Source organism: Bombina bombina, chromosome 2 (assembly GCF_027579735.1).
Source record: "Bombina bombina isolate aBomBom1 chromosome 2, aBomBom1.pri, whole genome shotgun sequence".
In the NCBI taxonomy this organism is placed as follows: Eukaryota; Metazoa; Chordata; class Amphibia; order Anura; family Bombinatoridae; genus Bombina; species Bombina bombina.
The window spans coordinates 108023138-108049022 of record NC_069500.1 but is presented as its reverse complement, the minus strand read 5'-3'; positions in this window follow the sequence as shown (position 1 = coordinate 108049022).

Below are 25885 nucleotides of genomic sequence, written 5' to 3'. Positions count from 1 at the left end.
GCCTCCGCTTCTGTTCTGAACATGTTGCGGCTTGTCTTTGTCAGGTCAGCCATCTCGCATGACTAAAAGGCGGCACCGGAGGTCAGTAGCGACTTGTTGCTGCTTAATGTAAGTCTTGCACTTGTATCCCACACGTGGTGCCCAGATCTGCAGGTTATACGCACATATAAAGCTCCTCAACACGCCAGGAGCACATCAATGAGCCTTAATTATTTCAGCACACGATCCTTATAGAGCAGGCTCTAATAACCTTTATTTGCTGTTATGCTCACAGAGTATTGTTATGCGAGTATGCTTTAACGTCATTTTGAGCTCCATTACACTTGCTTTCTGGTGCGTCATGCACATTTAACTGCTGAGGTGCTAAAATCCCTTGGAGCCTAGCTTCCACAGGCTAATAGGAAGATTTTCTTTTGCATGTTTGGATTCTCCAGCAAATACTAAAAGGACACAAAACTTAAATAAAAAAGAAGTAAGGCAATAAGTACAAATAAAAAGGGGGGGAAAAAAAACAATAAAAAGACTTTTAATAAATAAAAGGAAAAAAAATAATAATAAAAAACAAACAAATAAACACCAACAAGAAAGCAAAGTCAAACATAAGTTTGGGAACCCAGTAATCTGATAAGAGAGGGTTGTGCAGCAAAACATGGCATCCAAGAGAAGTCAGAAGCCAGATAAATTAAGCAAATCCCAAAATGCCCAACAAGCCTCGGTCAGCAGCTTTTTTCACACAGCAAGCAACGACTCTCAGGAGGCTGAAGAACATAACGCTTCGGACCACAATCCACAACTCTCCTTGGCCACCCCTGTGTCCATTACATCAGATTATGCTTACCAGCTAAAATCAGACATAGCTAACCTGCCCACTAAGGCAGATTTTGAAGCCCTAAAATCCATAATTACCACAGAAATCGCCAGCATGAAGAAAGATATAAATGAAATTGGGAACAGGCTCGAATATGTAGAGGAGGGCCAGGAATCTCTAAACACCTTATTTGACAACATAACAACGCAAGCCAATGTTCACGACTCTCAGATTGACACCCTACAGGACAAAATAGAAGACCTTGATAACAGAGGTTGCCGAAATAATTTGAGGATCAGAGGCATCCCAGAAGCGGTATCAATAGCAAATCTCCACAGTTACATACAAGATTTATTCAGATTCATACAAAATGACCCACAGGCGGAGGCCATGGAACTTGACAGAGCTCACAGGGCACTTTGCCCTCCTCCAGCGCAGAATGCGCCCCCTAGGGATGTCAGATTCCTCAGATTGACGGATAAAGAAAAAATATGGAAAGCTGCGAGATCTTCCCAATCTATCCGCTTCATGGACAATGATATTCAAATTTATCTTGACTTGAGTACTACAACTATTCAAAAGCGAAAGGACATTTGATTCATCACGAGAACCCTTCAAGAAAAGAACATAAAATACAGGTGGGGATTCCCCTTCTGTCTTCAGGTAATGCACGAGGGTTGCACCTTTACCTATAGGTCTGAACAAGATCTCAAGCCACTGTCGGAAGCTCTACAGGTGTCCTTTAAACCTCCACACCCTGCTGATGTACCTCTTAACGATGATCATCCCTTGACGCAAAGACTACCATAGAGAGATCCTCATTCCAAATGGATGAAAGTAATTCCAAAAAAGAAAAGAAGTAAACCATCTTCTCCTGTTGATGGTAGAGACACAGCAAGCGACACCTGAACTGTCCTTTAGGCCTCATCTTAGGTTATCACAGCACCCATGGACCTTTGTATTTATTACAAAAGGACGGTATGTTCATATGCTCCATTTTATTGTGCTGAATTGTTTTTTACAGGCTCGCCAGCGGATTTGTCGAAGTCAGTTGATCCAGGTTAAGTATGTTATGTATTAATAACGGTTAAAATCTCAGTTCTTAATAATTGTTTATTTGTTTATTTAATGTTGGTGTCAGCGCTCTCTTCGCAATCTCCTTTGTATTAGTGTCTTACCCTGGCACTGTTTCAATGCAAATGGTTAATTTTTGTATGTTTGTGGCATTTCTCATTGTTCGTATTGATAACTTGTGTTCAATCCCTTAAAGATTATGTAGATACTCTTCGCTATTCTCTCCAATGCCCACCAGGTAGATATATCCATTTTATGCTCCCTATTTGTTCAAAATTGGTCACCAGACGCATTCCTAGTTATTCAGCTATCCTCAAGAACATACTCCACACATGACAGCCCCAAATTCTAACTCTTTGACCTTTTTATCAGTTAACTCCCAGGGCCTCAATAACCCCCATAAGAGAAATGTGGCTCTAAGAGACTTTAGAAGACACAGAGCAGATATAATATTTACCCAGGAGACCCACTTTCTGTGGGGGCGGGAACCTAAGACCTTTGAATACCTTTGCTCTCAACTCACAAAAAACAAATGGGGTAGGTATACTTTTCAAAAACAATATACCATTCCAATTAATCAAAAAAGTGGCAGATCGCGGGGGGAGGTACATCATCCTAGTTGGTAAATTATATAATTCAATGGTTACTCTAGTGAATTTATATGCCCCTAATTCGAAACAGGACTCCTTTTTCAAAACATTAACCAATACACTATTGGAAACCCCTAAGGGCTCCTTAATAATGGGCGGGGACTTTAACCTTACCCTTAACCCCCTTTTGGATAACTCAAACAAGCTGTCTTCCGTCCCCCATAGAATAATCTCCACTGTCAAAAGTTGCTTAAAAGATTTAACAGTGCATGATGTGTGGAGGGTACATAATCCAGAGTGCTTAGGCTATACATTTTACTCTAACCCCCACCGCAAATTCTCCCGATTAGACTATTTTATGACAGATGTCAATAGCCTAGCCAAAGTAGAAAGTATAGATATCATTCCTAACTTTTGGTGAACCACTCTATGATGCAGTGCTCTTTTAATTGTCCGCATAGACCCTTATCTTGTTATACGTGGAGATTAGATGACTCCTTGCTTGCAGATCCATTAAATTGCCAACGGCTGGGAAAAGCTCTAGGTGAATATTTCTCCATTAATGAAACTTCCGTTAGTGATCCTAAAATACTTTGGGAGGCTCATAAATCAGTTATTCGAGGGGTCCTGATCAGTATCAAAGCACATCAGACTAAACAGACAAATAGCTTACTTAATGACTGCTTATTGAATCTCCCTAAACTGGAGGATATGCTTAAGTCGCAGCCAGACAACGCTCATCTGGCACAACAAGTCTCAGAATGTAAGGCGCAAATTAATCACTTACTGGGAAAAGAATGCAAAAAGTCCGCCCTCAAGCTGAGACAAAAACACTATGAAGGCTGCGATAAGAGTGGTCCTCTCCTAGTCAGAAAACTAAAGAGGAGGTTACATAAAGGGTACATACTAACTTTAAAAAATCGCCAAGGTAAAGAGCTCCATACCTAAGAAACAATAGCTGAAGAATTTAGGTCTTATTACTCCCAGTTATATAACCTGTCAGGTACACCTCACAACAATGTAGATTCATCTCCAGACTCCAAAACCTCCCTAATTAAAAAATACCTCTCCAGCTTAACCCTCCCATCCATCTCTTCAGATCAACAAAAGATTCTAAATAGTCCGATCTCACTAGAGGAACTGCTAGATGTCATTAAAAACCTTCCCCATAATAAAGCCCCAGGCCCAGATGGATTCTCGGATCAATATTACAAAGTATTTAGGGATATACTCACCCCCCACATGCTCACTATGTATAATTTGAGGTTAACCCATTTACAAGTTCTTCGCTAGAGGCCCACATAGTTGTCCTCCCGAAACCTGGCAAACCCCCAGATACATCCCTGAATTTTAGGCCAATTTCTCTGCTCAATGTGGACCTGAAAATATACGCCAAAATACTGGCCAACAGGCTTAACAAAATTCTCCCGCATATCATCGACAATGATCAAGTAGGGTTGTACCGTCCAGAGAGTCCAAAGACAACACTGTTAGAGCAATACAAATTATACACTATGCCCACCTTATGCAAACCCCCCTCGCAGTGGTGTCGTCGGACGCGGAAAAAGCCTTTGACCGCATCTGCTGGCACTTCCTCTGGGAAATTCTACATAAATATAGCTTAGGGGATTCCTTTATTTCAAAGATAATGGCCCTATATACCTCCCCCTCCGCCAAAGTAAGAGTCAATGGAATAGCTTCAAATCCTTTCCCAATAACAAACGGCACCCGTCAGGGGTGCCCATTGTCGCCCCTCTTATTTGCATGTGTGGTGGAGGCTCTTGCCACCCCTGTACGCTCTAACATAAACATACATGTGCTGCAAATACAAGATACCAATCACAAAATTGTATACGCGGACGACATCCTTTTTTCTCTAACGGATCCAATTAACTCTATCCCCCCCCCTTAATGGCCAAATTAGATGCATTCTTAAGAGTCTCTAATTATTTAATAAATACATCAAAATCAGAACTCATACTAGTGCATTGCAAAGACCATATCTCTTCCCAGATTCCCAAAATATGCCCTCTCCACATCCAACCAGTGTCCCTGAAATACTTAGGAATACACCTAACTCCAAACACTCTAGACCTGTTTCAGGCCAACTATTTGCCCCTCCAAAGCACATTGGTAGCAGACATGTCATCGTGGAGATCCAGAAATATATCATGGCTAGGCAGAATCAATTCCATCAAGATGAATGTCCTCCCCAGGATCCTGTATCTCGTACAAACCCTACCAATTCCCCTACACCCTAAATTCCTGCCGAGCCTGCAGAATAAGATATTGGATTTTATCTGGGATAAACGCAAAGCTAGGATTAACAAGCACCTCATGTGCATGCCCCCCAAAAAATGGGGGCCTGGGGGTCCCAAATCTGAATAATTATAGGAAAACTGTTTTTCTCCAATGCATAATTGACTGGTTTACGAATTATGGCCACAAAAAATGGGTAAAAATGGAACATGATATCACACGATCCCAGCACTTAGGGTCCCTTTGCTTTGCAGAGTAGATCAGGATTACTCCAAATATCCAACAATAACTTCATAATCCAAGAAACCTTTAGTGTTTGGGAAAATATACTAACTGAGCACCCTCTGCTCTCGTCCAGATTTCCCCCCTCACACCACTCACAGACAACGTAGACTTTCCCCCGGGGCAACACTGGGGAAAATCAAAGTACAGTACACTTTATAGCGCGATTATGACATATCAGCTAGGCAACAAGCAAGATTTCATCCCCTCGGATAGTCTAATAGATAGTGGCCTCCATGTGTTCTGCAATTGGTTTTTCTTTCATCAATGTCGCTCCTTTATTCTCAAACACCCAGACAGGGGAAACATTATTCGCACATTGACTCCATTCAAATCCCTATGCAAGTCTCCTGATCCAATGAAACGCACCCTCTCCCTATCATACTCCCTGCTGCAAGCATCTCCCCCGGGATATGTCCCCCCTTACATTGATAGGTGGGCCACTGATTTGAACATTGAAATATCTCAGACCGACATGTCGCATATGTTTAATAACATAACTAAAGTTTCCTCTTCCTGCACCCTTATGGAGACCAACTTCAAAATCACCCAGCGATGGTATTTGACCCCTTGCAGAATAAACTTTTCGCTTCGGCCAGCAAAAAATGCTGGAGGTGCGAAAATTCACTAGGCACGATGGGACACATATGGTGGACCTGTCCCCTCATTCAACCGAGTTGGGACAACATCATAAAGGCCACATCTAGGATGTTAAAGACAAATATTTCACCAGATCCCATAGTATGGCTACTTAATAACATCCCACACAAACTCCCCACTTATCAGAAAAAAAATCATATTTATTGCCAGTAATTGCATGAAGTCCCTCATAGCCCGAAGATGGAAAAGTAAGGAGGTGCCGAGTCTGTCCTAGTGGTATAGTAGATTTCGCGAGCTACTAGAATTGGAGGAATATGCATATATGTTAGGTAAACAAGAACCCCTTTATTTACAGCTAAAAGCGTCTTGGGAAACCTTCATTCACGAAGAGTTTCAAAATACATCTACCATATCTTAGTGCTCGATTTAGAGTGTACCGGGAGACAAGTTACATTCACCATTATTCTCGTAGTTATTTTTGTTATATGCTACATTAACATTGACATGCAAATTCCATGGTTTTTTCCCTTGTATTCTATATTTTAGACATATACATATGTGCTTTTTCCCTTGTTATAATTTCTTTTTTGAAACTGATTCTGATAGGCTTTGTTCTGTAAGAGCAGATTGTCAAATGTATTGTTTTTCTCTCAAAACATATGATACACTCTGTAATGTATTACTTTCTTTTTATCAATAAAGCTGATTTGAAAAAAAAAAAAGATTTGTCTGAATCAGAGGAGACCCCATCAGTAGAGTATACGTCAGTATGCTGAAGGTCAGAACTTAATTCACTAAGGCCTAGATTTGGAGTTTTGTCGGTAACAACCCGAAAAACTAACGCCGGCTTTTTTCTGGCCGCACCATAAAAATAACTCTGGTATCGAGAGTCCACATAAAGGCTGCGTTAGGCTCCAAAAAAGGAGCGTAGAGCACTTTTAACGCAGCTTCAACTCTCGATACCAGAGTTGCTTACGGACGCGGCCAGCCTCAAAAACGTGCTCGTGCACGATTCCCCCATAGGAAACAATGGGGCTGTTTGAACTGAAAAAAAAAAAAAACACCTGCAAAAAAGCTGCGTTCAGCTCCTAACGCAGCCCCATTGTTTGCTATGCGGTAACCCTTCCTACGTCTGCACTTAACACTCTAACATGTACCCCGAGTCTAAAAACCCCTAACCTTACACTTATTAACCCCTAATCTGCCGCCCCTGCTATCGCTGACCCCTGCATATTATTATTAACCCCTAATCTGCCGCTTCGTAAACCGCCGCTACTTACATTATCCCTATGTACCCCTAATCTGCTGCCCTAACATTGCCGACCCCTATATTATATTTATTAACCCCTAATCTGCCCCCCACAACGTCGCCTCCACCTGCCTACACTTATTAACCCCTAATCTGCCGACCGGACCTGAGCGCTACTATAATAAAGTTATTAACCCCTAATCCGCCTCACTAACCCTATAATAAATAGTATTAACCCCTAATCTGCCCTCCCTAACATCGCCGACACCTAACTTCAATTATTAACCCCTAATCTGCTGACCGAATCTCGCCGCTATTCTAATAAATGTATTAACCCCTAAAGCTAAGTCTAACCCTAACACTAACACCCCCCTAAGTTAAATATAATTTACATCTAACGAAATTAATTAACTCTTATTAAATAAATTATTCCTATTTAAAGCTAAATACTTACCTGTAAAATAAATCCTAATATAGCTACAATATAAATTATAATTATTTTATAGCTATTTTAGGATTTATATTTATTTTACAGGTAACTTTGTATTTATTTTAACCAGGTACAATAGCTATTAAATAGTTAAGAACTATTTAATAGCTAAAATAGTTAAAATAATTACAAATTTACCTGTAAAAGAAATCCTAACCTAAGTTACAAATAAACCTAACACTAGACTATCAATAAATTAATTAAATAAACTACCTACAATTACCTACAATTAACCTAACACTACACTATCAATAAATTAATTAAATACAATTGCTACAAATAAATACAATTAAATAAACTACCTAAAGTACAAAAAATAAAAAAGAACTAAGTTACAAAAAATAAAAAAATATTTACAAACATAAGAAAAATATTACAACAATTTTAAACTAATTACACCTACTCTAAGCCCCCCAAAATAAAAAAATGCCCTACCCTATTCTAAATTACTAAAGTTCAAAGCTCTTTTACCTTACCAGCCCTGAACAGGGCCCTTTGCGGGGCATGCCCCAAGAAATTCAGCTCTTTTGCCTGTAAAAAAAACATACAATACCCCCCCCAACATTACAACCCACCACCCACATACCCCTAATCTAACCCAAACCCCCCTTAAATAAACCTAACACTAAGCCCCTGAAGATCATCCTACCTTGTCTTCACCATACCAGGTTCACCGATCGGTCCAGAAGAGCTCCTCCGATGTCCTGATCCAAGCCCAAGCGGGGGGCTGAAGAGGTCCATGATCCGGCTGAAGTCTTCATCCAAGCGGGCCAGAAGAGGTCTTCCATCCGATTGAAGTCTTCATCCAAGCGGCATCCATCCGGAGCGAAGCGGCAGCATCCTGAAGACCTCCACCGCGGAACATCCATCCTGGCCGACGACTGAACGACGAATGACGGGTTCCTTTAAATGACGTCATCCAAGATGGCGTCCCTCGAATTCCGATTGGCTGATAGCATTCTATCAGCCAATCGGAATTAAGGTAGGAATATTCTGATTGGCTGATGGAATCAGCCAATCAGAATCAAGTTCAATCCGATTGGCTGATCCAATCAGCCAATCAGATTGAGCTCGCATTCTATTGGCTGATCGGAACAGCCAATAGAATGCGAGCTCAATCTGATTGGCTGATCAGATCAGCCAATCGGATTGAACTTGATTCTGATTCGGTTTATTTGTAACTTAGGTTAGGATTTCTTTTACAGGTAAATTTGTAATTATTTTAACTATTTTAGCTATTAAATAGTTCTTAACTATTTAATAGCTATTGTACCTGGTTAAAATAAATACAAAGTTACCTGTAAAATAAATATAAATCCTAAAATAGCTATAATATAATTATAATTTATATTGTAGCTATATTAGGATTTATTTTACAGGTAAGTATTTAGCTTTAAATAGGAATAATTTATTTAATAAGAGTTAATTAATTTCGTTAGATGTAAATTATATTTAACTTAGGGGGGTGTTAGTGTTAGGGTTAGACTTAGCTTTAGGGGTTAATACATTTATTAGAATAGCGGCGAGATTCGGTCGGCAGATTAGGGGTTAATAATTGAAGTTAGGTGTCGGCGATGTTAGGGAGGGCAGATTAGGGGTTAATACTATTTATTATAGGGTTAGTGAGGCGGATTAGGGGTTAATAACTTTATTATAGTAGCGCTCAGGTCCGGTCGGCAGATTAGGGGTTAATAAGTGTAGGCAGGTGGAGGCGACGTTGTGGGGGGCAGCTTAGGGGTTAATAAATATAATATAGGGGTCGGCGGTGTTAGGGGCAGCAGATTAGGGGTACATAGGGATAACGTAGGTGGCGGCGCTTTGCGGTCGGCAGATTAGGGGTTAATAAGTGTAGGCAGGTGGAGGCGACGTTGAGGGGGGCAGATTAGGGGTTAATAAATATAATACAGGGGTCGGCGGTGTTAGGGGCAGCAGATTAGGGGTACATAAGGATAACGTAGGTGGCGGTCGGCAGATTAGGGGTTAAAAAATTTTTTCGAGTGTCAGCGATGTGGGGGGACCTCGGTTTAGGGGTACATAGGTAGTTTATGGGTGTTAGTGTACTTTAGGGCAAAGTAATTAAGAGCTTTAGAAACCGGCGTTAGCCCAGAAAGCTCTTAACTACTGACTTTTTTCCTGCGGCTGGTGTTTTGTCGTTAGATGTCTAACGCTCACTTCAGAAACGACTCTAAATACCGGCGTTAGAAAGATCCCATTGAAAAGATAGGATACGCAATTTACGTAAGGGGATCTGTGGTATGGAAAAGTCGCGGCTGAAAAGTGAGCGTTAGACCCTATTTTGAGTGACTCCAAATACCGGCGGTAGCCTAAAACCAGCGTTAGGAGCCTCTAACGCTGGTTTTCACGGCTAACGCCAAACTCTAAATCTAGGCCACCGTTTAGGAAAATGTTGCAAAAACCTTATACATTTATTTGAAGGCAAAATAGCAGACATTGCCTTCTCTTAGCTGTAGCAATAAAATCTTACATTTCTGCAGTAATTCTTTGTTCATTTAGACTGTGATAGAATAACAGTGTGTGTATTTGTACTCATAGATATATTGTTAAACAAGAGCCACATAATAGAGCCGAATAATTTAGATCCACTTAAATACAACATGCATACTTAGCTTTGTTAAATACCTGTTTAGGCAGGTTCAGTTTGAGACATTATTGCAAAAAAAAACAAAATTAGAAAAAAATAAATTAAATCTGCAAATTTACATCCATGCTCCTATATATGATAAATATATAACAGGCTTGAGAGAATGGGAAACAGAGCAAAAAATTATAAAAAAAGAAAACTGATTCATAAAATGCTGCATGAAAGCTCTTTAAGTGTTAACTGAGAACACTGACTGAGCTGGGGCGGAGCTTACAACGGCACTTTTGGCAGGAAAATGTAAATTTTTGGTGGGAAATTTTTTGGTGCCAAAAAAATGGCACACAATGATGACACATCACCCTATGACATAATTAGCATCATCACATGTGTGACATGCAAAGCTGAAGAGGATTTCTAAAACACCTATCACTCTAAAAAGCAGGCAAGAATTTTGATTGTATATACAAAAAAAAAAATGTACCAAAATAAAGCCTAATGGATACTGCTATTATAGCTGCATAAAATGTGATTATCAACATTCCATGAGACTAACATAATACTTAGCATCCTAATTTATAAATCAATTACTAGCTCCAAAACCCTGTATGTTTCACAGACTCTAAACAATACAAAAAGCAAGGTTGCGCCTATTTATTTTAACCTGGATATCCAGGTCAAACAAATTGTCTAAAAGTGGAAAATACAAATCTAAACTAAACTAGACTATAAATGAAAAATATTGATTTTAAATGTTTTTTAGAGAGAGATAGAGTTGATAATTATAAATATGGTTTATTAAAAATATGGTTTATTAAAAATTCCAATGAGATAATAAATAATCCTTTAATAAATTTTATATTCTAAAATCAATCTGACAAATATAATCTAATAAATAGAAAATACAGGATAGAATAGAGTTAAAATAAAAAAATAAAATAAAAAGTTGATTAAAAAGTTGATTGGCCAATCAGAAAAAAGTTTAATACAAGATATATTTTAAATAAATTGGACACATTGCCTCAGTAACCTAAGGGAACCATTCGAGCAATATATGCAATAAATAAAAAATATATATATTGTATAATATATTCAGTAATATGTATTAAATTATATATGTATATATAAATTGTGTGTATTAAATTATATAGATAGTTGTTCAAATGTTAGTCTTTAGTTTTTTTAAAACCATCCGTTAAGCAGATATAGTAAATATATAAAATAGACTATGTTCACTGTGGGTTTACAAATGTTTATGAATGTTCATATCCTTGTATCCGTTTTCATATAATCATTGTCCACTTTTGACAGGATAAGGCAAAGATTACTTTTCCAATAGTGATATAATATCCAAATAGATGAATATCATAGGATAAGTCCCAGAAGATATGTTCTGCAAATACCGGTATAAGCTAATTTTAAATTGTAATCCTTTATTAAGGTAAAGTTCAAGTTTGTAAAAAGTCTTACTTTAAAGTTTGAAGCAAGGAACGTAATCCTAGGTTCTTGTAGGCTATAAAATAGCCACTCTCTTGTTTGGCAGCGTCTTTACTCACGCTAGCGGAAGTGTGCTTCAAAACCCAGGCCGGTCCGTCCCGTGCAGTCTTCCGTCACTACCTTTTTTTTACAGTGACTCGGTATCCTCAAGGCGGATGTCTCCAGACTGTTGTATCTTGAAGATTGGAAAAGTATGATATTCATCTATTTGGATATTATATCACTATTGGAAAAGTAATCTTTGCCTTATCCTGTCAAAAGTGGACAATAATTATATGAAAACGGATACAAGGATATGAACATTCATAAACATTTGTAAACCCACAGTGAACATAGTCTATTTTATATATTTACTATATCTGCTTAACGGATGGTTTTAAAAAAACTAAAGACTAACATTTGAACAACTATCTATATAATTTAATACACACAATTTATATATACATATATAATTTTATACATATTACTGAATACAGGGAGTGCAGAATTATTAGGCAAGTTGTATTTTTGAGGATTAATTTTATTATTGAACAACAACCATGTTCTCAATGAACCCAAAAAAACTCATTAATATCAAAGCTGAATAGTTTTGGAAGTAGTTTTTAGTTTGTTTTTAGTTATAGCTATTTTAGGGGGATATCTGTGTGTGCAGGTGACTATTACTGTGCATAATTATTAGGCAACTTAACAAAAAACAAATATATACCCATTTCAATTATTTATTTTTACCAGTGAAACCAATATAACATCTCAAGATTCACAAATATACATTTCTGACATTCAAAAACAAAACAAAAACAAATCAGTGACCAATATAGCCACCTTTCTTTGCAAGGACACTCAAAAGCCTGCCATCCATGGATTCTGTCAGTGTTTTGATCTGTTCACCATCAACATTGCGTGCAGCAGCAACCACAGCCTCCCAGACACTGTTCAGAGAGGTGTACTGTTTTCCCTCCTTGTAAATCTCACATTTGATGATGGACCACAGGTTCTCAATGGGGTTCAGATCAGGTGAACAAGGAGGCCATGTCATTAGATTTTCTTCTTTTATACCCTTTCTTGCCAGCCACGCTGTGGAGTACTTGGACGCGTGTGATGGAGCATTGTCCTGCATGAAAATCATGTTTTTCTTGAAGGATGCAGACTTCTTCCTGTACCACTGCTTGAAGAAGGTGTCTTCCAGAAACTGGCAGTAGGACTGGGAGTTGAGCTTGACTCCATCCTCAACCCGAAAAGGCCCCACAAGCTCATCTTTGATGATACCAGCCCAAACCAGTACTCCACCTCCACCTTGCTGGCGTCTGAGTCGGACTGGAGCTCTCTGCCCTTTACCAATCCAGCCACGGGCCCATCCATCTGGCCCATCAAGACTCACTCTCATTTCATCAGTCCATAAAACCTTAGAAAAATCAGTCTTGAGATATTTCTTGGCCCAGTCTTGACGTTTCAGCTTGTGTGTCTTGTTCAGTGGTGGTCGTCTTTCAGCCTTTCTTACCTTGGCCATGTCTCTGAGTATTGCACACCTTGTGCTTTTGGGCACTCCAGTGATGTTGCAGCTCTGAAATATGGCCAAACTGGTGGCAAGTGGCATCTTGGCAGCTGCACGCTTGACTTTTCTCAGTTCATGGGCAGTTATTTTGCGCCTTGGTTTTTCCACACGCTTCTTGCGACCCTGTTGACTATTTTGAATGAAACGCTTGATTGTTCGATGATCACGCTTCAGAAGCTTTGCAATTTTAAGAGTGCTGCATCCCTCTGCAATATATCTCACTATTTTTGACTTTTCTGAGCCTGTCAAGTACTTCTTTTGACCCATTTTGCCAAAGGAAAGGAAGTTGCCTAATAATTATGCACACCTGATATAGGGTGTTGATGTCATTAGACCACACCCCTTCTCATTACAGAGATGCACATCACCTAATATGCTTAATTGTTAGTAGGCTTTCGAGCCAATACAGCTTGGAGTAAGACAACATGCATAAAGAGGATGATGTGGTCAAAATACTCATTTGCCTAATAATTCTGCACTCCCTGTATATTATACAATATATATATATATTTTTTATTTATTGCATATATTGCTCGAATGGTTCCCTTAGGTTACTGATGCAATGTGTCCAATTTATTTAAAATATATCTTGTATTAAACTTTTTTCTGATTGGCCAATCAACTTTTTAATCAACTTTTTTTTATTTTTTTTTATTTTAACTCTATTCTATCCTGTATTTTCTATTTATTAGATTATATTTGTCAGATTGATTTTAGAATATAAAATGTATTAAAGGATTATTTATTATCTCATTGGAATTTTTAATAAACCATATTTTTAATAAACCATATTTATAATTATCAACTCTATCTCTCTCTAAAAAACATTTAAAATCAATATTTTTCATTTATAGTCTAGTTTAGTTTAGATTTGTATTTTCCACTTTTAGACAATTTGTTTGACCTGGATATCCAGGTTAAAATAAATAGGCACAACCTTGCTTTTTGTATTGTTTATTGTATCCATTTATTATCAATTGTTAAAGGTTTTATTGATATAGCTGGGTTGTTTAGTGGAACTACAGTTAATCACTAGTATTAATATCGTATACCTGCCTTTTGTTTCACAGACTCTACCAACCTTGACAAATATTTTGCCACAAATGAAGTCGCTAAAAAAGAGCACTGAATTACTGACTCAAGGCATGTATACAAACAATATATAACAACTTTACTTAAAAAGTGCCCAATCCATAGCTGAGAGTGTCTTATATAATAAAAGTATATAATTACTGTGTAAGACACCCATCCACATATAGCAGACAGCCAAACCAGTACTGAAACATATCAGCAGATGTAATGCTAGAGGAGAATAGTGTCGATCTGTAAAGGGAGGCAGCAGATGAATTCCTGCGACCGATTTACAGAGAGCCTTAGAATAGATTTCCCATAGGCGAAAACATGGTGTCATCAGGCAATACTTCCTTTCATGAGATCCAGGACACAGCATAGAAGGTACAACGCTATTTTAGCATAGAAGTATACAGCTTGTGCAACACATCTAACATCCATCCGGTGACGTCACTTCCCACTCTCATCACATCTTCCCCTTTTTCAAAGGACAAAGCATACATTTTTTTTTTAATACATCAAATAAGGTATACAAGAAGCATACAGAAATAGTTTTGTTTAGTATACAACAAATAAGTTAAAGAGAATATATATAAACAACATGAAATACATTCCTGACTTGAAGATCGGGGTAGACTACCCTAGTCCACAGTGACCATGGGATTATTCTGCCCATACTTCCGGTCACTGCTCTAACTAGTGTTAATCCCGATATTGGGCTGGAAGTTTCACCACTCTTCCACTTGATGTCATTTTACATGAACTGTCCTCCGATACAGAAGAAGGTGATTGAGAGTCTGCTGGAAGCAGAGAAGTATCCCCGCTGTGATCTTGCTGAGGGGAAGGTACCCCTCTTAAAACAGGGGATCCAACCGGCAGTGGTATTGAGGTATCCAGTCCCAAACTCTCAGCTACTGGCTGAAGATGTCTTCGATTTCGACATGTGACTGTCCCTCCATCAGTAAGGACTACATAAGACCTTGGTTCTGGAGAGTGTCCAATTACCGTGGCAGGCGTCTTCCATTTATTCTCATCATCCAGTTTAACTCTGACACTTTGCCCCACATTCAGCTCCTGCAAGAGCCTCACAGAGTGTTTCCTGTCATAGAAGAATCGATAGCCCCTTTTAGCTTCTTCATCCTTCTTAAGGACCTCGTCCCGAGGAACAGAGCTAGTTGGCTGGAAGACACCCACAGAGGGTAAAGTGGTGCGAATTGGACATCCTAGCATCAGCTGTGCCGTGGCATGAATGGGAGTCGCCCTATAGGCCAATAGGGCTAGGTACGGCTCAGATTGCTTCAAAATGAACTTTGTTGTTTGAACTGCCCTTTCAGCCATTCCATTGGCCTGCGGGTAAAGTGGACTCTACATAGAATGGACAAAATAATATTCACTGCTTAGCTTTGGTAGAACTGTGTTCAGGCAGCATGGTTTCTACAGCAACATCAGAGGCAGGATCAGACTGAGACATCTTGCAAAATGTAAAAAGAAAAAAAACAAACAATTTATTCTTACCTGATAAATTTATTTATTTATTGACACGGTAAGTCCACGGATCATCTTAATTACTGTTGGTGAAATCACTCCTGACCAGCACTACAACAAAAGCTGTTAAATACTACTCCCCCTACCCACAATCCAGAAAAGCAAACTGTCTGAAAAACAGGGCGGGCGGTGGACTCACCATGTCAATAAATAAATAAATTTATCAGGTAAGAATAAATTATGTTTTCTTTTAAATGACACGGTGAGTCCACGGATCATCTTAATTACTGTTGGGAACCAATACCCAAGCTAAAGGACACGGATGATGAGGGGGTGACAAGACAGTTAACCTAAACAGAAGGCACCACTGCTTGAAGAACCTTTCTCCCAAAAGAAGCCTCTGCTGAAGATAAAGTATCAAATTTGTAAAATTTAGAAAAAGTATGCAAATATGACCAAGTCTCAGCCTTGCAAAGCTGATCTACAGAAGCTCCATTTTTGAAAGCCCAAAAAGATGAAATAGCCCTCATGGAATGAGCCGTGATTCTCTCAGGAGGCTGCTGACCAACAGTCTCATATGCCAAGCGAATAACACTCCTCAACCAACAAGAAAGAGAAGTAGCCGTAGCTTTCTTACCCTTACGCTTCCCAGAAAAGACAACAAATAAAGAAAAAGACTGGCGAAAAATCCTTAGTCGCCTGCAAATAATATAAAATGCACAAACCACATCCAGGTTGTGCAACAAATGCTCTGATAAGGTAGTTCTGCATACTGCCTTGGGTTTTCTTCAAGATTTCTTCAATTAAGAGATTGTTGTTCCTTCTCCGGCTACCCCCAACTGAGAATCAAGTTGGAAAATACCTCTGGATGAAGTTCCCACTCCCCTGGGTGAAAAGTCTATCTGCTCAGAAAATCTGCTTCCAAATTGTCCACCCCTGGAATATGGATAGCAGACAGACAACAGTTGTGAATCTCCGCCCACTGAATAATCTTGGCTACCTCTGTCATGGCCAAGGAACTCTGAGTTCCTTCCTGATGATTGATGTAAGCCACTGACGTTTTGTTGTCCGACTGAAACCTGATAAACTGGGTTGAAGCTAGCTGAGGCCAGGCTAGAAGAGCATTGACAATTGCCCTCAGTTCCAAAACATTTATTGGAAGAACCGACTCCTCCCGAGTCCATAGACCGTGAGCCCTTAATGAACCCCAGACAGCACCCCAGCAAACTGGCATTCGTGGTTACAATCACACAGGCAGGTCTGTGAAAGCAAGTTCCCTGAGAGAAGATCCTGAGACAACCACCATGGAAAATAATCTCTGGACATCTAATCTAGAACAATCTTTGGAGATAGATCCACATAATCCCTGTTCCACTGTCTGAGCAAGCATAACTGCAGAGGTCCGAGATGGAACCGAGCAAACAGAATGATGTCCGTGACTGAAACCATCAGACCAATAACCTCCATGCACTGGGCCACGTTTTGAAAATCTTTTACTTTCTTGCTTCTGTCAGAAAAAATTTCATCTCTAGAGAATCTATAATGGTCCCCAAAAATACAACTCTTGTAGCCGGAATTAAGGAACTTTTCCGAAATTCACCTTCCAACCATGGGAACGCAGAAAAGACAACAACAACTCCATGTGGGAGTTTGCTAATTGAAAAGATGGAGCCTGAACTAGAATGTCGTCCAGATAAGGAGCCACTGCAACACCCTTCAATCGAAGCACTGCCAACAATGCTCCCAGGACCTTTGAAAAATTTTTGGGAGCTGTTGCCAGACCAAAAGGGAGAGCTACAAACTGAAAATGTTTGTCTAGAAATGCAAATCTTAGGAACCTGTAATGATCCCTGTGAATGGGAATATGCAGATACGCATCCTTTAGATCCACCGTGGTCATGAACTGACCTTCCTGAACCAAAGGAAGAATGGAACGAATAGTTTACATCTTGAAAGACGGAACCCTGAGAAACATGTTTACACTCTTGAGATCTAAAATAGGTCTGAAAGTTCCCTCCTTCTTGGCAACGACGAAGAGATTGGAATAAAAACACAGACGCTGTTCCTGAACCGGAACAATCACTTCCATGTCGGAAAGATTCTGAACACAATGTAAGAACGCCTCTCCTTTTATCTGGTTTACAGATAACCTGGAGAGAAGAAACCTGCCTCTGGGAGGAAAATTCTTAAACTCCAGTTTGTAACCATGGGACACAATATCTACCACCCAGGGATCCTGAACATCTCGAACCCAAGCTTGAGCGAAGAAAGAGAGTTTGCCCCCCACAAGATCCATTCCCAGATTGAGGGTAGACCCATCATGATAATTTTGAGTCAGCAACAGGCTTCCTGGACTGCTTCCTTTTATTCCAAGACTAATTTGACTTCCAAGATGGATTAGACTGTTCTTGCTTGGAGGAAGAAGAGGAAGATTTACCAGAGAAGTTACAAAAGCAACGAAAATTACTCTGCCGACCCTTCTGTTTATTTCTTTTATCCTGAGGAAGAGAATGCCCCTTCCCTCACGTAATATCAGAAATAATCTCAGCAAAACCTGGCCCAAACAAGGTCTTACCCTTGTAAGGAATAGACAAAAGCTTAGACTTAGAGGACACATCCGGAGACCAGGATTTTAACCATAAAGCTCTACAAGCTAAAATGGCAAAACCAGAACTTTTAGCTCCCAACTTGATAACCTGTAGAGAAGCATCTGCAATAAAGGAATTAGCCAACTTTAAAGCCTTGATTCTATCTTGAATTTCTTCAAGAGGAGTATCTTGCTGAATAGAATCAGACAATGCATCAAACCAATTACCCAGAAGGTGACTTTCTAACATCCCCCCCGCTGATAAAACAAAGGGGCAAGCACAGAACAGTAAACGACATACAAAGGCAAGCAATTCGAGCTGAACTCTTCAACACGGAGAGAGATACTTTGAAAGAAATTTATATCTCCACATTTCTTAAAATGGTGCCTAACATCATGCCGAACAGATTCCTGGAGAAAAATCTGTACCCAAGCTATACAGTCATCAACAAAGGAGGCCTGGGATTATATCCCTCTACATTCTCACGCTGCACGAAGGTGCAGTTCAGGACAGGGCAGAGTCTGGAGTCAGTGCCGCTGCGGGGGCTCCATTGGGTGGCTGAAGATTGTGGAAAAATAAGCTCTTTATATATTTTGACCAATTCGGGGGTCGGACAGCCCTTGCACAGGTGGACATGTTGCGAGATATCGAGGGGACATTGAATAATATTGAGACATGCCCTGCCGATGTAGTCAATGAAGTTCTTGGATTAACAATGGGAACCGCTCAGAATATTCTTTTAACTAATTACGGAGATGACATGGATAAAATTGCCCTGCAAGCAGACTCAGGCAGTGGATAGTTTAAACAAAAGTTCCCGCTAACAGCTGACTCTTTATTTACAAGATCAGGTCACCAAGTTATATGAGGTTTAGTTATGTTTCGTGTTCTGGTTATTGTTAAAACTGTTTGGTTCACTCAAGTCACATGCACACTGAAAAACTAGCTGGGAAGCATAGAAGATGCAGTCACATTTAGACTAATAGTATATATAGACTACAAAATCTACTACCTACAACTATCACACTGATCGCTGAACCATTATCAACATTACAGGTACACACATCTTAGGTTTACTTTATTGGCTGCAGCGGCGAGTGAGAGGAAGCATTCTGAATATACAATTGATATGCCAAATATTACCAAACGTCACAAAATCTGCCAACCTTCACTTAGACCATATCGCAGGTGAGAATATACCTTGTGACATACTAATGAAACCTTATGGAAAGATCACTTATTGCAAACACGGAGTAACAATCCCCACTTACATGGTACACATTGTTTACTGTTAGTCATGAATGTTAGTCATAAATGTATTCTAATAATCATCTCCCCAAACATTTTCAGTGTGTGACGTAGAAAAAGTTATTGCAAGTGTTAATTATCAAACACATGTTCAGTCAGGGTCGGCTCCAGAACAAATGAAATGGGGGGGAATTTTTTTTTATGAGGGGGCACGCATCTACAAAGCATGTATGAGAGTCAAATTAAGAGCAGACCTACATATTCTGCGGAAAAGTGTTGCTTCTGGCTGGCTTATACCTCACTATTAACATTTGGAGAATATGTGCTAAATCACTAGGTAAAAGAATAAAGTCTTAATACAATGTAGTGCACTAAAAAAGAGCAATTAAACTTGAGACCCCCAGTGCAATAGCTCCTTAAAAACAATTCAGCCCTTAATCACCATGATCCAAAACCCTTAAACTCATTCTCAAATCTCAATCATGTCCCCTAAACAGCCATGCACCCCGAACCCCCCAATGCAATTAACCCCTTTGTTTGCAATAGCAGTGAGGATACTAGGTTTTCAGGTAGTGGTAATTTTGTTAATTAGATTTAGCTATATCTGTTTCACAATAACTACTTAAAACAACCTATGTACTGTGAACATATAAGAATATGATTGTATTATATAAATATAAGTCTATAAATGGCTACCGGCTTCTGTCAACGCCTCAAAAGTGCACTGTAATCATAGGCCCGGCCTAAGATCACAGTGCACTTTTAAGGCATCCAAAGAAACCGGTAGCAATTTATAGACTTATATTTATATGATACAATCATATTCTTATCATGGTCTATTGTTTAAGAAAATAAATAACTCACCAGTCCAAAGTGTCTCTAACTTCCAATTCCAAATAAGAGGTTAAGACACGGAGCTCCTTGAAAATGTATGATGCAACCTCACAGTTCACCAGCCAACTCCGCCCCCAGAATGCAGCATTACATAACAATACATTATTTTATTTATTTATTTTTTTTTATTTATTTTTTTTAAATAATTTTTATTGAGGCATAAATTGTTTTGACATACAGATATAAAAAAATAGCATAAAATAATACATAAACTTGAACATAAATTGTACTGATTTCCAGTCGAAAATAATCGGTAGTATATCATAATAAGAGTCCCAAATCAAAAGAAAGCCTCATTTTTTTCGTTTTACAACTCTTTTCCAGTGGCTAACTAGCACTGAAACACTATATAAACATATTCATCAAACTATCAAGTGCCCTTAAAGAGAGACAAATAAACGCAGCACAGCATATTATATGTGAGATTTTTTTCAGTCATGTGAAAAATGATATCACCAACCTAATATCTCTGATGACTGTCTAAAAAAAAATCAATCTAGTGCAAAGCTATCATGTCTAATAGTTATATCATTTTAAAAGTTGCTCTATATAGCCCAATAATGCTATGAGTAGAAAAAACTGTTGCGGGCTTCTTTATAAAACATTGAATTGCGGTATTTATCAAGGAAAACCGCTGAGTAAGTCTATGGTAGAATCAGGGAATACCATAGTACTATGTGGGGAGGGGGGAGAGGAAGTCTGACCAATTGTCTAACCATAAGTGCTTTTGTAGGGCCTATTAATAAATGTAATATTAGTGGGTTTATTATTATGCCTTTGCCGAAATACTAATGTATATATAAAAAAAAATTTTTTGCTACCTAAGTGAAGGTAATCTCTAGATATGCCATGGGGCTAAGACGATCGTTGAGATGGTCAATTATGTGGTTGCTCATAATAATTCAGGATAAACAGATGTTTGCATCAACACTATGATCCTAAAAAGATAATATAGTCTGCTCTCTGGGTATGGGCCCTATACCCGACAGCATGGGATCTATATAAGGGAACATGTTTCTGCAACTAAAGGGATGAAAATGTATTGTATCCTAAAAAATCACTAGAAAGTTAGCCACCCAAAACTGATATAGTATGTCTGATAACCAACGTTTTAGTGAGCATAGGTGAATAGCCGTCATTTGAACCCTTATTCATTAAATATTATATGTTACAGCAATTGGGGATAAGATACGTACAACCACGTGGAATGAAGGAGGAAATAGTCATAGACATGAGATAAAAAAAAGAAATCCTTATAACATTAACTTAACATAATATGACTCTATACGCTCTGCAACATAGCTAACCTCAGAGGTTGGGCTAATTAGTAGTACAATATAGGTAGTGTGAAAGTATGTTAGGCAAACATTCAGTGCAGAGAGCCTACACCAAAATTATGTAACTATAACCGTGTACATTAGTAGATAAGACTGTGCAGTGTTCATATAAACATTAATAACCTGTACCAGCGAAGTAAGGATTATCAAAAAAAAACAGTAAAAACATTTCAAACACGTGGCAGCTATGAGACTCAATAAAAATTAAATACATTAGCCCAATATAAGAAGTAGAGTGAAAATAAAATAAGAAAAAGTATTGCAACAATGCTCACAGCTCATATTTAGAAAAGCAAGTCACATATAAGGCTCAAAATAAAAAAGATATAGAGTAAGACAAAGCTAGATAGTATAGGGATATATTAAGTGCATCCATTAGGGTAAATCAGTTCATTGAAGGCTAGTATAACACTTTACTTGTGATGGTATTAGCTTTACGCCTCAAAGAACAGTGGAGGGTAGTCCCTGATATGCAGAAATAACATCCCATACTTATTCTGAGAAGTCCCGGTGTCTAAATCAGCGCCAACCGCGCTGTAAAAATAGATGCAACAGTGAGAGGCCTCCAGGGTCCCATCGCATGGTCAATAGCGTGTGCCCAGGTACCAACCGGGAATAGCCTGTATGTAGTGAACTCCAGTTTTGGTGTGGCCGATAGTCCCGCCATGTTTCGGAAGCGCTTCCCTGTACACATGTCCAAAGTTCAGGATCTCGCATCTGACCCGATCTGATGCGGAGGGCAGGCAGAATCTGGAATGTAGAAATGTCTAAGGTCCAAAGATCATGTCCCAACGCTAATTTGGCAGGCTGTGCGGTATGTTCGCGTTTGTCACTGGGAGAAGCTCCGGGGCTATAGGTAGCTGGGCTGGTATGGTTAGGTGTAGCATCATCTGTCCTCCGTGGACAAGCCAACCAGGGTTTAGATGGCGCTCCCTCTGAGCATTGGTTTTTCAAGTAAGGTACCACGATCTGCCTTATCTCCAGCGGGCTTTCATTCTCCTCAGCTGATTCCCACACAAGCTCGACTGTGCTAGTAACAGCAGTGGTTACTATAGGGCATACGGTAGTCGCCATTGTATACCATTGCATCAGTTTTTTTTGTTTTCTCACCAATGCTCGCATAATGCGGGTTGTTTAAGTCATTGCGTGTCTGCACTGCGAAACTGTCAATCAGGGCCAGAACCTGGCGGCAAAAATCCTCCATGATTGAATGTGTAATGGCGGGGCTTGCTCAATACGGGCTGCAACTGTATAATCCACAATCACGGCCCACATATGCCATCCACAGTTCGGAAACGCCTCAAATGGGGTCAATGTAGAGTGCTCTGCTCAAGTGAAGTCTTAGATTTAGTATTAAGCTGAAATGTATTAATTTTATCCCCAAATAAAATTATGTTTCTCTGGAGCTCATGAAGTGTGCGTCTTTTCCCTTCAGTGGTTAGCTCCGCCCCCCTTATTTATTATTTTTAAAGTGTATGATCATATCAATATTTCTTGAGGGGGCACAGCATTCCATTTGGGTGGGCATTGCTCCCCAATGCCCCCTTTGGAGCCGACCCTGTGTTCAGCTACCCTGTTTTAACTGAAAGTAAATAGGTGTAAAGATTAGGTGAAGGAATTCGTATAATTTACCATTTTGACCCCAAATGGTTCAAATAATCATACATAGACAACCATAATCTTAAGCCTATGTATTGTAGGGAATCAATCCCATATATTTAAATAGTGTGGGGGGTGCTCACTATCCTATGAAATATATCCAAAAAAAGAGAGAGGAGAAAATGGATAGTCCAGAGCACTCAGTTCATTACTAAATATTGTGTGAGACTGTATAAATCAACAGTGAGGCTAGGTGGGAGCTGGTTAAAAATAATAAAACTTAGCTTTTAATAAATGTATAGTTAAAATATCAAAAGACACTACTAATGTGTATAAAAACAAGTAAAATTGTTATTAGATAATTAGGAAAGCAGACTTGCCCAGGTATATACCATATTGTGTGTGATATATATATATATTCAAGGGACTGTCTGGCAGAGAAGCACCCAAAAATGCTCACGGATTGCACAGATAACTAATCTAAAAAGAGGATTGACCTCAAAACAATTATCTAGTACTAGTGCAATACTGGAGCGGTGCAACGTCTGTCAGAGTCCCAGTGAGGAGTCAGGATTTACATATCATATAACTCTATACTGGTGCATAAAGGCATCTATCTGTCGAAATCACCCAAAAAATTGACAAACACACATAAGGCAAGTAAAGGCTTTCAGAAGGAGCGCCTGATGCGCATTTCGCCACGCTAATGGCTTTCTCAAAGGCTGGATGCGCATTTCGCCACGCTAATGGCTTTCTCAAAGGCTGACCCGATCCCGGTCAGCCTCACTGCTTAAATACTATAAGGAACCAATCATGGGTGAGTATTCCTACACACCTCTAATGATATCCAATGCCATGTGGCCTCTTATGATTGGATTAATCGTCTGTCACGTGACGTTAGTTCAGTGACGATTCACAGGGGGCGGCGTTATGTAAATGATCCGCCGAGACATACCGTATACTACAATCAGACGATTTCTTGTAACCCGGGCAAATAAGATATTCAGTGTATAGACCAAAAATCTGATTGCTTGTTATTCTTTATACATCCATTGTACAGGTCCCCGTTATGTCAGCACAAAATACATCTATATTAAATGATATTACGGAAACAGATTTATACATCAATTGATTCCTCAGTGTATTTACATCCTTAACAACTTACAAGTATCAAAGACGGTAATTGTGGTTGACAGGTTTAGAGGGCGGGGCTACAAGGTCCGTCCACATAAAAATATATATATTCATGCAAAGAAGAGAGATGCATATAGACTTACAGTGAAGTCCAGATATCATATGATAGTAATATTGGAGCGACTGTCAAAGATTTATGGTCATATTAAAGCAATCATCCTAAAACCAAAGCCAGTATTTATGTCCGTTATTCCTGGTACTGTATTGAACTCTCCTATAGTTCCGTTCAGCCAGAGTAGCTCTAATGTGCATCTTATGTTAAGCAAACATTCTCAACAATGTGGCTAAAATGACAATTCATATTAATCCTGAAAAAGAATAATAATAAAGACTGCTCTGGAGAAATAATTGTGTTATAAACACCTATATTTAACAAAGATTTCAGTGATTATTGATCCTGTTAATTAATCCTACAATTGTGATCACATGTTATTTGAGTCCACAACGGATTAAAATTAAATTAAAGAGTACTATTAGGGTAGATAAGAGCTTATTCATCAAGCTGGTAAAATGCTATTGTAATGTCACAAATGAGATCTGACATAGATCACAAGCTCTAACTTGTATCAAACTCTGTATATATGTTGTAATACAATAAATATCTAGATTATTAACGTCCACAAGCAAGCAGAGGATTTCTGCTACTGTAAAAATAGAGTGAATACCTTAGTTATAGCGGCCAAATAAATAAAAATATATATATTGTGGTTCTTAAATGAATAGGTCAATCGGATAACCTCTTATAACACCTATATCGATGATGTCATTCAAGCATTAGTAACTCTAAAACATGATAAGTCCTAAGGATATTAATATTATCTTTTTTGTACAAGAATCTATAGTGATGTATTATCCTGGCACTCTAAAAATGTCAAAAAATGAAGAGATCGTCTATGTACCGACACCATAGACTGACATGGTCGGTATACTTAGACATCTGTTCATTAAAGACAAATTCCCTCTCCCACCAACCCAAATAAATGTTAGCGTAGGTGTGTGCGTACAAGATGACCCCATTGCGGTCCCTTGAATTTGTAGGTAAAAATTATCGTTAAAGACAAAATAGTTGTGTTTCAACACGAATTGAAGTAATTTTATCACAAACATTCCTTTCAAATTTGTCATTGGATTGCATACTTAGAAAGAATTCTACTGCTTTTATCCCAAAATCATGTTTGATAGAAGTATATACAATGATTCTACATCGCAAGTGATCAGAAAAGAGTTATCTTCTAATGTTAAATCATTTATCTTTCTCAAGATATCCATTGTATCTCTAGTATAAGATGGTAATGACCACACTATTTCCCTCAAGTACAGATCTAAAAATGTACTTGCTTGCTCACAAAGACTGTTAATACTTGAGACAATGGGTCTACCTGGTCGTGTTTCTTTATTTTTATGTATTTTGGGCAAGAAATACAAGGTCGCGATTCGTGGGTTTTTCACTTGTAGGAAAGACCATTCTT